The sequence below is a fragment of the Acomys minous genome (assembly GCF_964271855.1).
Source record: "Acomys minous genome assembly, chromosome: 12".
In the NCBI taxonomy this organism is placed as follows: Eukaryota; Metazoa; Chordata; class Mammalia; order Rodentia; family Muridae; genus Acomys; species Acomys minous.
The window spans coordinates 11,091,515-11,103,332 of NC_140493.1; the positions used below are offsets into that span (position 1 = coordinate 11,091,515).

The 11,818-nt window shown below is 40.7% G+C and overlaps 1 protein-coding gene across 1 annotated transcript in view; it reads right to left on the reverse strand.

Annotated features, from left to right (window-relative positions):
• Nucleotides 1-10,516, reverse strand: part of LOC311579772 (uncharacterized protein) — a gene marked incomplete at its 3' end in the record, with an annotated part of 14,710 nt that extends 4,194 nt beyond the window's left edge. Inside the window, exons 1-2 of the mRNA XM_084750615.1 lie at nucleotides 10,460-10,516; nucleotides 4,217-4,279 (exon numbers count right to left, since the gene is read on the reverse strand). The remainder of the gene's footprint in view (nucleotides 1-4,216; nucleotides 4,280-10,459) is intronic.
• Nucleotides 10,517-11,818: the final 1,302 nt, after the last annotated feature.

Here is an 11,818-nt window from a genome sequence, read left to right on the forward strand (position 1 = left end):
CAATGTCCTTTATGAACACAGATGCAAAAATACTCGATAAAATACTTGCAAACAAAATCCAAAATCACACAAAAAAGATCATGTACCATAATCAAGTAGGCTTCATACCAGAGATGTAGGCATGGGTCAATGTACAGAAATCTATAAATGTAATCTATCCCATAAACACACTGAAAGAAAAAAACCCACGTGATCATTTCATTATATGCAGAAAAGGTCTTTGACAAAAATCCAACACCCATTCATAATAAAAGCCCTGGAGAGATTAGGGTCATAGCTAAACATGATAAAAAGCAATTTACATAAAGCCTATAACCAACCCCAAATTAAATGGAGAGAAACTCAAAGCAATTCCACTAAAATCAGGAATAGGAAAAGGTTGTCCACTCTTTCTTATCTATTCAATACATAGTTGAAGTTTTAGCTAGACCAATTAGACAACGGAAGGAGGTCAAGGGGCTGCAGATTGGAAAGGAAGAAGTCACAGTATTGTTATTTGCACATGGTATGATAGTATACATAAGTGACATTAAAAAATCCACCAGGCAACTCCTGCAGGTGATAAACATGTCAGTAATCCACCTATATGTAAGTAACAAATGGACTGAAAATGAAATTAGAGAAACAAAACATTTTACAGTAGCCACAAACAATATAAAATATCTTGGGGTAACTCTAACCAAGAAGTAAAAGGCCTGTATGATATAAACGTCAAGTCTTTGGGGAGAAAACATTGAAGGGGATATGAGAAGATGGAAAGATCTCTAATTCTCATGAATTGGCATGATTAACATAGTAAAGATGGCCGTCTTACCAAAAGCAATCTACAGATTCAATGCAATTCCCATCAAAATTCCAATACAATTCGTTATGCACCTTTAAAGAACAAGTCTTAACATCATAAGGAAAAATGAAAACCTCAGGAGAGCTAAAACAGCCCTAAACAAGAAAAGAGCTGCTGGAGGTCTCACCATTCCTGATTTCAAGTGGTACTACAGAGCTATAGTAATAAACACCACATGGTGCTGTCATTAAAACAGACGTTGACCAGTGGCATCTAACTGAAGACAAAACATAAATTCACACACTTATGAAGACTAGATATTTTTTTTATAAAGAGGCCAGAAATACACAATGGAAAAAAAAGAAAAAGCATCTTCAACAAATAGTGTTGATGTAAATAGATGTCTACATATAGAAGATGCAAATAGATTCCTAACTATCACCTTGCACAAAACTCAAGCCCAAGTGCATCAAAGTCCTCACCATAAACTGAGATATACTGAGCCTGAAAGTGGGGAATACTCTTGACCGCATTGGTACAGGAGACAGCTTTCTCAACAGAACACCAACAGCTCAGGCTCTAAGACTAACAACTAATCAATGAGACCTCATGAAGCTGAAAAACTTCTCTATGGCAAAGGACACTGTCAATCAAACAAAATGGGACCGCTGACTAACATGTGGAACATTGGGAGAAGAACAACACGGACATGGCGAGAAATCAATTCTGCTTGGTTCATGGTAAGTGTGGGATGCCTATTAATCCCCCAACTAGAGACATCAAGGCAACAGTGGTGTATGAATCCTGAGTTCGTGACAAGTCAAGGCTGGAGACCTGTATGGAGCATTTCCATTGCCAATGTTCCTCAGACTTGATTTGCTTCCTACAGACTACACAACCACCCCTACCAGGCCTCAGGTGACTGCCATAGGGAACCCTCTTAACTCAATACGGCAGAGCCGACCCACCAGCCAAACCAACTCCTCCATTTCCTGTAGGCATATTTGCTAAGCACCCACTACCCAGCACTACCCCTGGAAGCATGACCTTTTATTATGGGGGAGCAGGGATTGAGATGGGATCTCTTGGCCTGTCCTAAGATTGAATATGTAGACCAGGTTCAACACACAATGATCCACCTGCCTCTGCCTCCCAAGTGCTGGTATTAAGGATGGGTGGCAACCAAATCTGCCTTGCAACCTTGATTTTATTCTTCCATCAGAGATTTGAATTAGAATCCTGGTTGAGGTGCCCTGTGCTTTGACACTGAATTACCAGGGTTAGTTCCTTCCTGAATCTGTGGCTGGAATGAAGTGCTCCTAAGTTCCACATTCTCATTATCATCAAAATAGTTAGTTCTGCCTTTGTCTTCTGACATCCATATCAAATAAACTTTTTTTTCTCTCTTTTTAACTCTTCTCTTCTATATGATTACCTGTGGCATGCAATATTTCCACCTCCCTCTGGCCTTTGTTTAATAAATTCAAGGTCTAACAACACTGGTCTTTTCTAGAGTTCGATACTACTACCATCCTGATGTTAACAATCCCACTAAAGGAGCAGACAAGAAAAGAAACTGGGTTTTCAGAAACATTAATTTAAAGAGTGGTTGCATTGACTGGTATGCATTTTCAGCAGAATTAGACTTGTGTGTATAACAAAAAGTTGCCTGTTCCTTCCCCATATTTCTAGTCCTTCCAGAGGAGCTTTATCCCCCATATAGTCTGTTAATTTGCTTCACATATCTGAATAAAGTTGTTATCCCTAAACAATCTAGAAGTCTCTATTTATTTACTGAATCATTACATGCCCACCAGGCATTCAAGTGCCTAAGGCAGAAACTAACCTAGGATTTGCAAACACTAGGGTATCTAGAACATGGAGAGATGGGGTGGGGTGGGGGGGTTGAGGCAAGCAGGAAGGGAGGGAGGACCTAGCAAAAGGGAGGGAGAGAGGGAGGAGTGATGGAGGGAGAGATAAAAGAAGAAAGGAAAGAAGAAAGGAAAGAAGAAAGGAAAAAAGGAAAGAAGGAAGGAAGGAAGGCAGATAGACACAGACAGACAGACAGACAGGCAGGCAGACAGGCAGACAGACAGACAACAAATAGTCCTTATTTAGTGTTCACGGAAATCTACAGTATTGGTGCCCGGTATGGTAAGAGATTGAATCAGTAAGGAGTGGAACCTCATTCCTCCTAGACCCCTACCACAGTTCTTTACTTTTTGGAGTAAGCACTCTCATTTGACACACATAAACTATGAGTAGCTTCTAATACAGTTAAAATTTCAAAGAGATAAGCAAGATTCAAGCAAGTTAACATGTATAAATATTTGTGCATTTTAAACTTCATATAATTTTTATAATTAGCATTTTTGTTAATCAGAATGAGATGTCTCATAAATATTTTTTCCAAAAAAGCTGTTTTTATTCTGTCAGTTACATTCTACTCAATATATCTAGTAAAAACCAAGATAACTGAACACTTTCTATCTGGTACATTTTTTAAGGAAAGTTTTTTCCTAGCTCCTAAAAAATACTGACCAATAATTCACTTGTTTTTTTTTAAATCTATTTCTTCAGCTCTAGAAACAGAAGTATTATGCCATGCAAGAACTGTATAGTAAAAGGTAATGATACCTCTTGCGTCGTTTATATATTTCTCATAGAAAGGTCCCTTATTTCTCCAATAATAATTAGAACAGCAAGTTCTCAATAAACATAGTTTTCAAAATTGAGTTGGTTGTTTGAGTATTTTATAATTGAACTATTTGTAATGTCCTTACTATATTACATTTTTAATCTAAGATCTCAATTTCCACCAGTTAGTTGTGATTTTAAATATAAACAATGCTTCAATTCCTGCCTCATCCAGAGCTGAAGAAGTTGCCAGCTGTGCTATTATAATTAGATTCAATTTGAAAATTTTGAGGTTCTACCTATAGACTGTGGTTGTACTACAAGTGTTATTGAAGAAAAAATCCACAGTGAAACAAAACTGGTCATTTTATAGGTTTCAAATTTATCCCAATCATTCTCTTTTAATTGTGTCATTGAAAAGCCCTCTCAGACTTTTTGCAAATACCTGAAGTCTTTCTTTGTGATGGCCGTTGTTGGGACACCTTGAAATGCTATGCCTACGTACGGAGTGTTCTGAGCTAGTGGCCTCAGTACTGGAAGCTCTGCCTGGGCTGCCTTGTCCCTCGGTAGCTCCTACAGTCTGGTCTATACTGCCTGAATAACATTTAGGAAAATAAAAGCTGGGATTTTACCGACTTCCGAAAATGCAGGGAAACGAATGCAAGTAAGTACTAAATATCCTTTCATGTTCCCAATACTTGAATGCTCTGCTTGTGACCGGTATAACTGACGGGGACTGAATATGTGATTATTTGCATCACATATTCACTTTAATGAATCACAACGCAAACTCACTGCTTGGCAGGCTGGTAGTTCTCCCTGTTGCTGCGCTTGATTGGGCTGAGATTTCAGTTGCCCCTGCAAAAAGAAGAGAGGAGATAAAACTAATAAAATCTGTGGACCGGAGAGACATTTCCACAGCCACTTTTGCCACCCAAGTCTCGTTTCCTTTGTTTAAAGTGAAATACAACAGTTGGCGCTAACTTCGCCCAATCACCAGGTCAGTATTCGTCATCAAAAACCTGGCTATCTTCTCTGCTCCAGAGCGAGACATGATAACAATAATTCTTAATGATCAACAATTAGCCTTAACCCTTCGTATGTCTAAGAGCACTAGCTAAACCTTTTAAAGGAAAATCCTCCCATTTCCTAGCTATTTGAAACACTAAAAAGCTGGGGCTTATGTTGTAAATAGTCTCTTGGGTTTATTTTCAGTTTGTGGGACAGTGTTGGGGAGGATAAAAGAGTAAGCTTTCTTTACAAGCAGCATTACAGGACGCAAAAAGAATGGAAAGTCTCCCTAGTCTCCTTCCCCCGCCCTTCTGGTTTCTGTAAGCACATTTGCACCCATGAGGATTTGAACAACATACATGCATACGGACACCCAATTTTTTTAAAAATAAGGCTATAGGGCACATGCAGGCTCTCCTTTGCCGTTTCCCTGATCAGATTTGGAAGCAGATTTTTTTTACATCAATGTTTCTGCCCTCCTTTGCTAAGGCGGCATGGTGCAGCAGTACATCTTCCTCCTCCTGTCCTCTTTAACTGAAGGCAACTACTAGTGTTAAAAAATCAATGCCAGCACAAGCAGGGTATGTATGTATCATAGAGGATTAATGTGGGGTGTCTGGGCCAAATGGTGACGGCTATAATTCTGTTGCATTTGTCTGGCAGGCCTCCTGTGGGGGTGTCTCAGGGCGAGCACCCACCTGCCAGGCGCAAAACACCACCTGTCCCTTTCCCAACCTGTCAACAGTGCTGTTGTCAAACTTTTGGATTTCTGCCAAACCAAAAAGTGAGAAGTGGCACTTCCCGACAGTGTTTGAATTTGCAGTGGGGGCGGGGTGCATGAATTTGGCCATGTATTTCAAATGCCGTGCTTCCCACCCTTACCTATTCCAGTTTGTTGTTAAATCTCAGATTGTTAAAGGACAGCATGAGGCTGCCTGTCCTTGTCTTCCTGCCTGCGGGCAAGGATGTGCCTGCTGCTGCTGCTGCTGCTGCTGCTGCTGCACTAAGAACTGAGTTTATGACTGAGGAAGCTACATAATTCCTTCCTTCCTTCTATGTTGGGTGTTCTTTCTCTGTGAGACAGTGTTAATTACATAAACCGCCCCCCTCCCCATCTTTTTCTGGCCTACTGGAGATAACGGTTGTTTCTTTCTCCTGGACGAATCTCTCTTATGAATCTTATCACTGAGATTCCTAATCTTCAGAAGGCCTTCACTTAATTAAGAGAAACTATCAGCACCTTCTTCCTGAAGACTCTTTTTTTCATCGTTAGCAAACTCACCTTTCTTTTATTTTGCTCATGAACTCTTAATAATTCATTTGGTCACTTACTGTCTGCTACCTAGCAACGCTCATCTAACTCTCATCGTTTTATCCCTGTCTTTCATATATCAACTTCTTTTTCTTTTTGATATTATAATTGTATCATTTCTCCCTTCCCTTTCCTCCCTTCAAAAATTCCTGTATAACCCTCCTTGCTCTCTTCCAAATTCATGGCTTCTTTTTTTTTTTTTTTTTGCCCCATTAATCATTGTTACATATATTTCTACGTATTTAGAAATTAATTAGCCCAATTATGAGGGATTTACATATCACTCCCTCACCTCTACCCCAATCCCTGTTTGTTGCTCAGATGCAGTTTCCAGTGAAATTACAAGTGGCTCCCGTCTCAAGTTCTTGTGTGGTTTCAGGTCCTTCCTGCAGAACCAGTGCCTGAGCTGCATTTAAGTGGGTATAAAGCCGTGGCTTGTGTTTCCTTTATTTGCTATATTAGCTGCTCAGCTAGCTGGTGGCAGATCTACTATGAACCTGGTACTCCTGCTTGGTCCCTGTAATCCCGCCCCCTCTTTTCCCCTCCCTCTGTCTTTCCTCCCTCCATCTCTCTCCCTTCCTTACATCCTCCCTCCACTACTCTCCCTTCTCCCCCCCCCCTTCCTCCATCTCTCACTCCCTTCTTTCTCTCCCTTCCTTGGTCTCCAGACAACTTATTTCTTTGTTTCAAGTAAAATATCTTCTAAGTTACAGAAGTCACTATAATAAAGACTTCTTCCAAATATTAACTGAGTTATTTCCTTACGTACATTTAAGGATTTGGGGTTTTTTTTAATTAATGATTGTTTTTCTTCTGATTTACACAAAAGCATTAGGTCTTGTTCACTGATATTTTTCAATCCTGATTTGCATAATACATATTTTGGATATGTTTATCTGTTTTCCATGATAACTGCATCCTTTTGTAATCGTTCTGTCTTTGTTTGAAGTGTCTGAGAAAATGACCCTATTAGCTTATACTTGTAACCAGAAGTCTCAGAGAAAAGGACCGTATTGAGTTTGAGGCCAGCCTGGATTATATATAGCCAGTCCTGGGCTGTCTCATCTATGTGAGTATAAGACAATGTGTGAAAAAAATTATATTAAAACTATCTGCAATCTTTTAATTTGGGTAGAAGGAATCTTCTCACTCAGTCCTATCCCCTCCTTCAAATCCCTTTTCTGTGTTTCTAATCATTTTGATTTCTAGTTGGGGAGCTTGCGATTTGGCCTTCTTGATTGACATAATTTTTATTTCTCTCAGATTTGCTTCCTTGGTTTTCATCAATTGCTATTTGACATTGCTGCTACTCATATATTTTTACTGTACCATTTTCAAATTCATATCTTATATATTTTTATTTATTATTTAAGATATCTGCTAAAGTTTCATTTTAATATTGTTTCATGATTGCATTTTTTAAAAAAACTTGCTTGCTTTTGCTGGAAGTTTTAATGTATGTATAAAAATAACTAGACACAATTATGCACAGACATTGGAGTTTTCTTTTCCCTTATCCTGGAGTGTGTGTGTGTGTGTGTGTTTGTGTGTGTGTGTGTGGTGGTCCAGTAGCAGGAGATCCTTGTAGTGTCAGATGGGCTTCCGGTTTGGACCATGTTTCTCAGACCAAGGGCTCCCTCTTATGTTCTTATAGAAAAGGGCTCTTTTATAAGTGGGTCCCCTCCTTTGTCTGACTTCTGATTGTTAACCGTTACCTTACGTTAATACAACCTTGTCTTCACGTGCTTCATTATTTCCTTTGATACCCAGGCTGAACAGGGATTCCTCCACGTTGTACAATGCCTCCCTCTGATCTGGATAAGATCGGTAGTTTCCCTAGATGCTCAGCTATCCTTGTACGCATGCTCTCGCCTTCATTCCTTCAACATCATGAATGTTTTCACCTGATGAAATCTGATATCCTCCAGTACTTTCCTTCCAAGAAATAACAGTTTCCTTATGGCCCTTAGTCCTGCTTGACAGAGATGTATGTTCTGCCACTGATGAGGTCTTCCCAAATGTCCCTTTCTACTGTGTAAATCTCCATTCTGTTTCCTGGAGGGATCCTTCTGGCTCTCTGGAATACTTGCTGTCTTCTCCACGGAGAGACTATATGTCCCACTTTGTGGCAGATAGAAATACCTATATATCCTAGTTTAAATATCTACCAGTGTCCCATCTTCCTTATAAGAAAACCCCATTAGTGCCTTCAGCCTTTGTGCTGTTATTCTTTGTGAGCACAGTGCACATTCAGGATCAAACTGGTCTTGTTACTAAATTACTCTGTCCTTTTGATAAAAAGTATCTCTGATATAAGGAAATAGTTAGTTAAATAATTGGACACTGAAACAGAGACATAATATTTGAGGTAAGGTAAGAAGAGTTTTCCATTGATCCACTCATGAACACTGCACCCACGTGCATTCTTTCCAAAGGTGGGTTTAGTGTGGCCTGTTTTGAGCAAATAGTTCTGTTAAGGCCTCTCACTTAAGGGCTGTCATCGGTTATACTGGAGATGTGAACGCCACATATCGTGTCTACTTGGCTGCAAAGCCCTTTAGTAGACTGGAGTGCAGCTCATCCTACTTTAATATTTATCCAACAGATTCATTTTTATTCTTTTCCACCTTTGTAGAAACTGATGTTAAGTTTAGAGACTATTTTCAATTTTGTTTTCCAAGCAGCATTATATGTCCCTGAGCTATCTATCTGAAATGTGACATAGCCTTAAAACTACATGATATTTTCATATGTGCTGAGGTATTAATTAAGGTGTTCAGCTCAGCCTTGCCAGACACTGGTAACACAATCTTCTCAAGACAGGATAAACCTATTATTTGTAAACTCCAACTAATCATACCCCTCTTCTAAAAGTGATTCTGGGTAGATACCCAAAGGACTGTATATTCTACTATAGAGACATCTGGACATCCATGTAACATTGTTCATGTGACAATAGCTGGAAAATGGAGTGCACAGGAAAGTGGAGTTAGCCTAGACATGTGTCAACAGAAAAGTTAATAGTAAAAATATAGTAAGCTCTAAAATAGAATTTCTTCCAGCTATAAAGAGAAATGAGGTTATAAAATATGCCAGGGCATGAGCGGAGGGACTGCTGCTTAGGCAGTCTGCACGTAGTCCCATGACTAGCAAATAAAAATATAAGCCACCAAGTAAAGGAGAATCCTATATAAATAAGAACAAAACACACTCTAGTTATTGCATGGGACGTAGTATAATAAAAAAAAATTCTTACTTAGGTAAAATTTAAATATAACTGGTATTCTGGGGTGTGTGTGTGTGTGTGTGTGTGTGTGTGTGTGTGTGTGTGTGTGTGTGTGTGTCCATGTCCAGGACCTTTGGAAAGGTGAGCATATATTTGTTGTCTCCAAGCTATACCTACTTTTGTTGTTTATTTGTTTGGGGTGTTTCCCTGTTTGTTTGTTTTCTGGTAACCATAATCTAAATAATTGGTTATGTAGAAATTACTCTTTGATGAAATTTCAATGTTTCCGCTAAATGCTCTAAGAGATATATACCACCCAAGATCACCTGTTCTCATATTGCTATGACTAAAGTTACCTTAACATGAGCTTTTGAGTCTCAGATAAGCACATGATGAACCAAAAATCAAAAGGAGAGAGATTACCCTGGCCCTGGCCTGTGAGCTCTTAGGCAGGGGAAACTGTGGAAACATGTGTAGGAAAGATGCTGGGTCTGTAGACTTTGGTGCTAGACTGGACCAGCACAGGGTAGGGAGGTCACATGCACTGTCCTGACAGCACAGCACTGTAGTGATGATGTCAGACCCAGTGGCCTTTCCCTAGCCTCTGCTGCTAAATCTGACCAGCAACACATATGCTGAGCACACATGTAGTGAGCACAGCACAACATTGCAGTGCCATTGGAGGGGACACTTTAAGAAAACAGAAAAAAAAACAGACAAAAATCTTGACAGTGCTAGACATCTGCATGCCACTCCACCCCTTTGATTGGATTTCGTTTGGTGAATAAATGTTTAGGGCAACCAATAAGTTTCTGATGAAAGACGTTTTCCTTCACAGCCATGGCTCTGAAAAAACATTGCCTACTGACTGGAGTTGACTGCAGGTGAGGTCATCTCATCACTTGGATCTCTGGTTCCTATCAAAAGATGCATGTGTTCTCTGGTTGCTTATTAAGGAGATAGGACACACTGTCCTCTGCCTCCAAAATATCTTTCAAAAGTTGACTTGTACTTTTTCATCTGAAGTCTACTGTTTGCATAAATGAGTCATAACAATTCCCGATGCTCCTCAGAATTCCCAAGTCCTTGTTTCTATTACATCAAACAACTTTTTATCAACTTGTTTAATATTAATATATTTGAAGCTATTAGTTTGCAACTTATGGTCCTTATAGGAACCAATTGTGACATTTTAAAACATCTTTTTTTCCTGGGTCCTTCTTCCACCAGTACAGAATTTATGTATATGTGAAAATACACCAGCAGGACCACTAAAATCATTTCTAATTTCTATAAGCCATGACCCACTAATATACTCAGAGTCTCAGCATCTCAAGGGCAGGGATGCTGTAGCCATACTGGCCACAAGGATACTTTGGGGCCATGAGTACTACATGTTGCAAAAACCAGTCTAATAGTTCCTCGACTTCTTCACTTTGCTCTGTTAAAGGAAATAGAGAAAGAAAATTCCAGTCACTCCTTCACTTACCTGGTCTGCTGCTAGATGATGCTGTGACAGGATGAGCTGATGTCGTGGCAGGATGAGTTGATGTCATAGCAGGATAAGTTGATGTTGTGGCAGGATGAGATGATGCTGTGGCAGGATGAGATGATGCTGTGGCAGGATGAGATGATGTTGTGGCAGGAGGAGATGATGTGGTGGCAGGATGAGATGATGTCGTGGCAGGATGAGATGATGTTGTGGCAGGAGGAGATGATGTCGTGGCAGGATGAGATGATGTTGTGGCAGGAGGAGATGATGTGGTGGCAGGATGAGAAGATGTCGTGGCAGGATGAGATGATGTCGTGGCAGGATGAGAAGATGTCGTGGCAGGATGAGATGATGTTGTGGCAGGATGAGATGATGTTGTGGCAGGAGGAGATGATGTGGTGGCAGGATGAGATGATGTCATGGCAGGATGAGATGATGTCGTGGCAGGATGAACTGATGTTATGGCAGGATGAGAAGATGTTGTGTGAGCTGATGTCGTGGCAGGATAAGAAGATGTTGTGTGAGCTGATGTCGTGGCAGGATGAGATGATGTTGTGGCAGATTGAGCTGATGTCGTGGCAGGATGAGCTGATGTCGTGGCAGGATGAGATGATGTCGTGGCAGGATGAGATGATGTCGTGGCAGGATGAGATGATGTCGTGGCAGGATGAGATGATGTTGTGGCAGATTGAGCTGATTGCGTGGCAGGATGAGATGATGTCGTGGCAGGATGAGATGATGTGGTGGCAGGATGAGAAGATGTCGTGGCAGGATGAGATGATGCTGTGGCAGATTGAGCTGATGTGGTAGCAGGATGAGATGATGTTGCGGCAGGATGAGATGATGTTGTGACAGATTGACCTGATGTCGTGGCAGGATGAGCTGATGTCGTGGCAGGATGAGATGATGTTGTGACAGATTGAGCTGATGTTGTGGCAGGATGAGATGATGTTGTGGCAGATTGACCTGATGTCGTGGCAGGATGAGAAGATGTTGTGTGAGCTGATGTCGTGGCAGGATGAGATGATGCTCTGGCAAATTGAGCTGATGTGGTAGCAGCACGAGCTGATGTCGTGGCAGGATGAGATGATGTTGTGACAGATTGAGCTGATGTCGTGGCAAGATGAGATGATGTTGTGGCAGGATAAGATGATGCTGTGGCAGATTGAGCTGATGTTGTGGCAGGATGAGATGATGCTCTGGCAGATTGAGCTGATGTCGTGGCAGGATGAGATGATGTCGTGTGAAGTGATGTGGTGGCAGGATGAGATGATGTGGTGGCAGGATGAGATGATGTCGTGGCAGGATGAGATGATGTCGTGTGAGCTGATGTGGTGGCAGGATGAGCTGATGTCG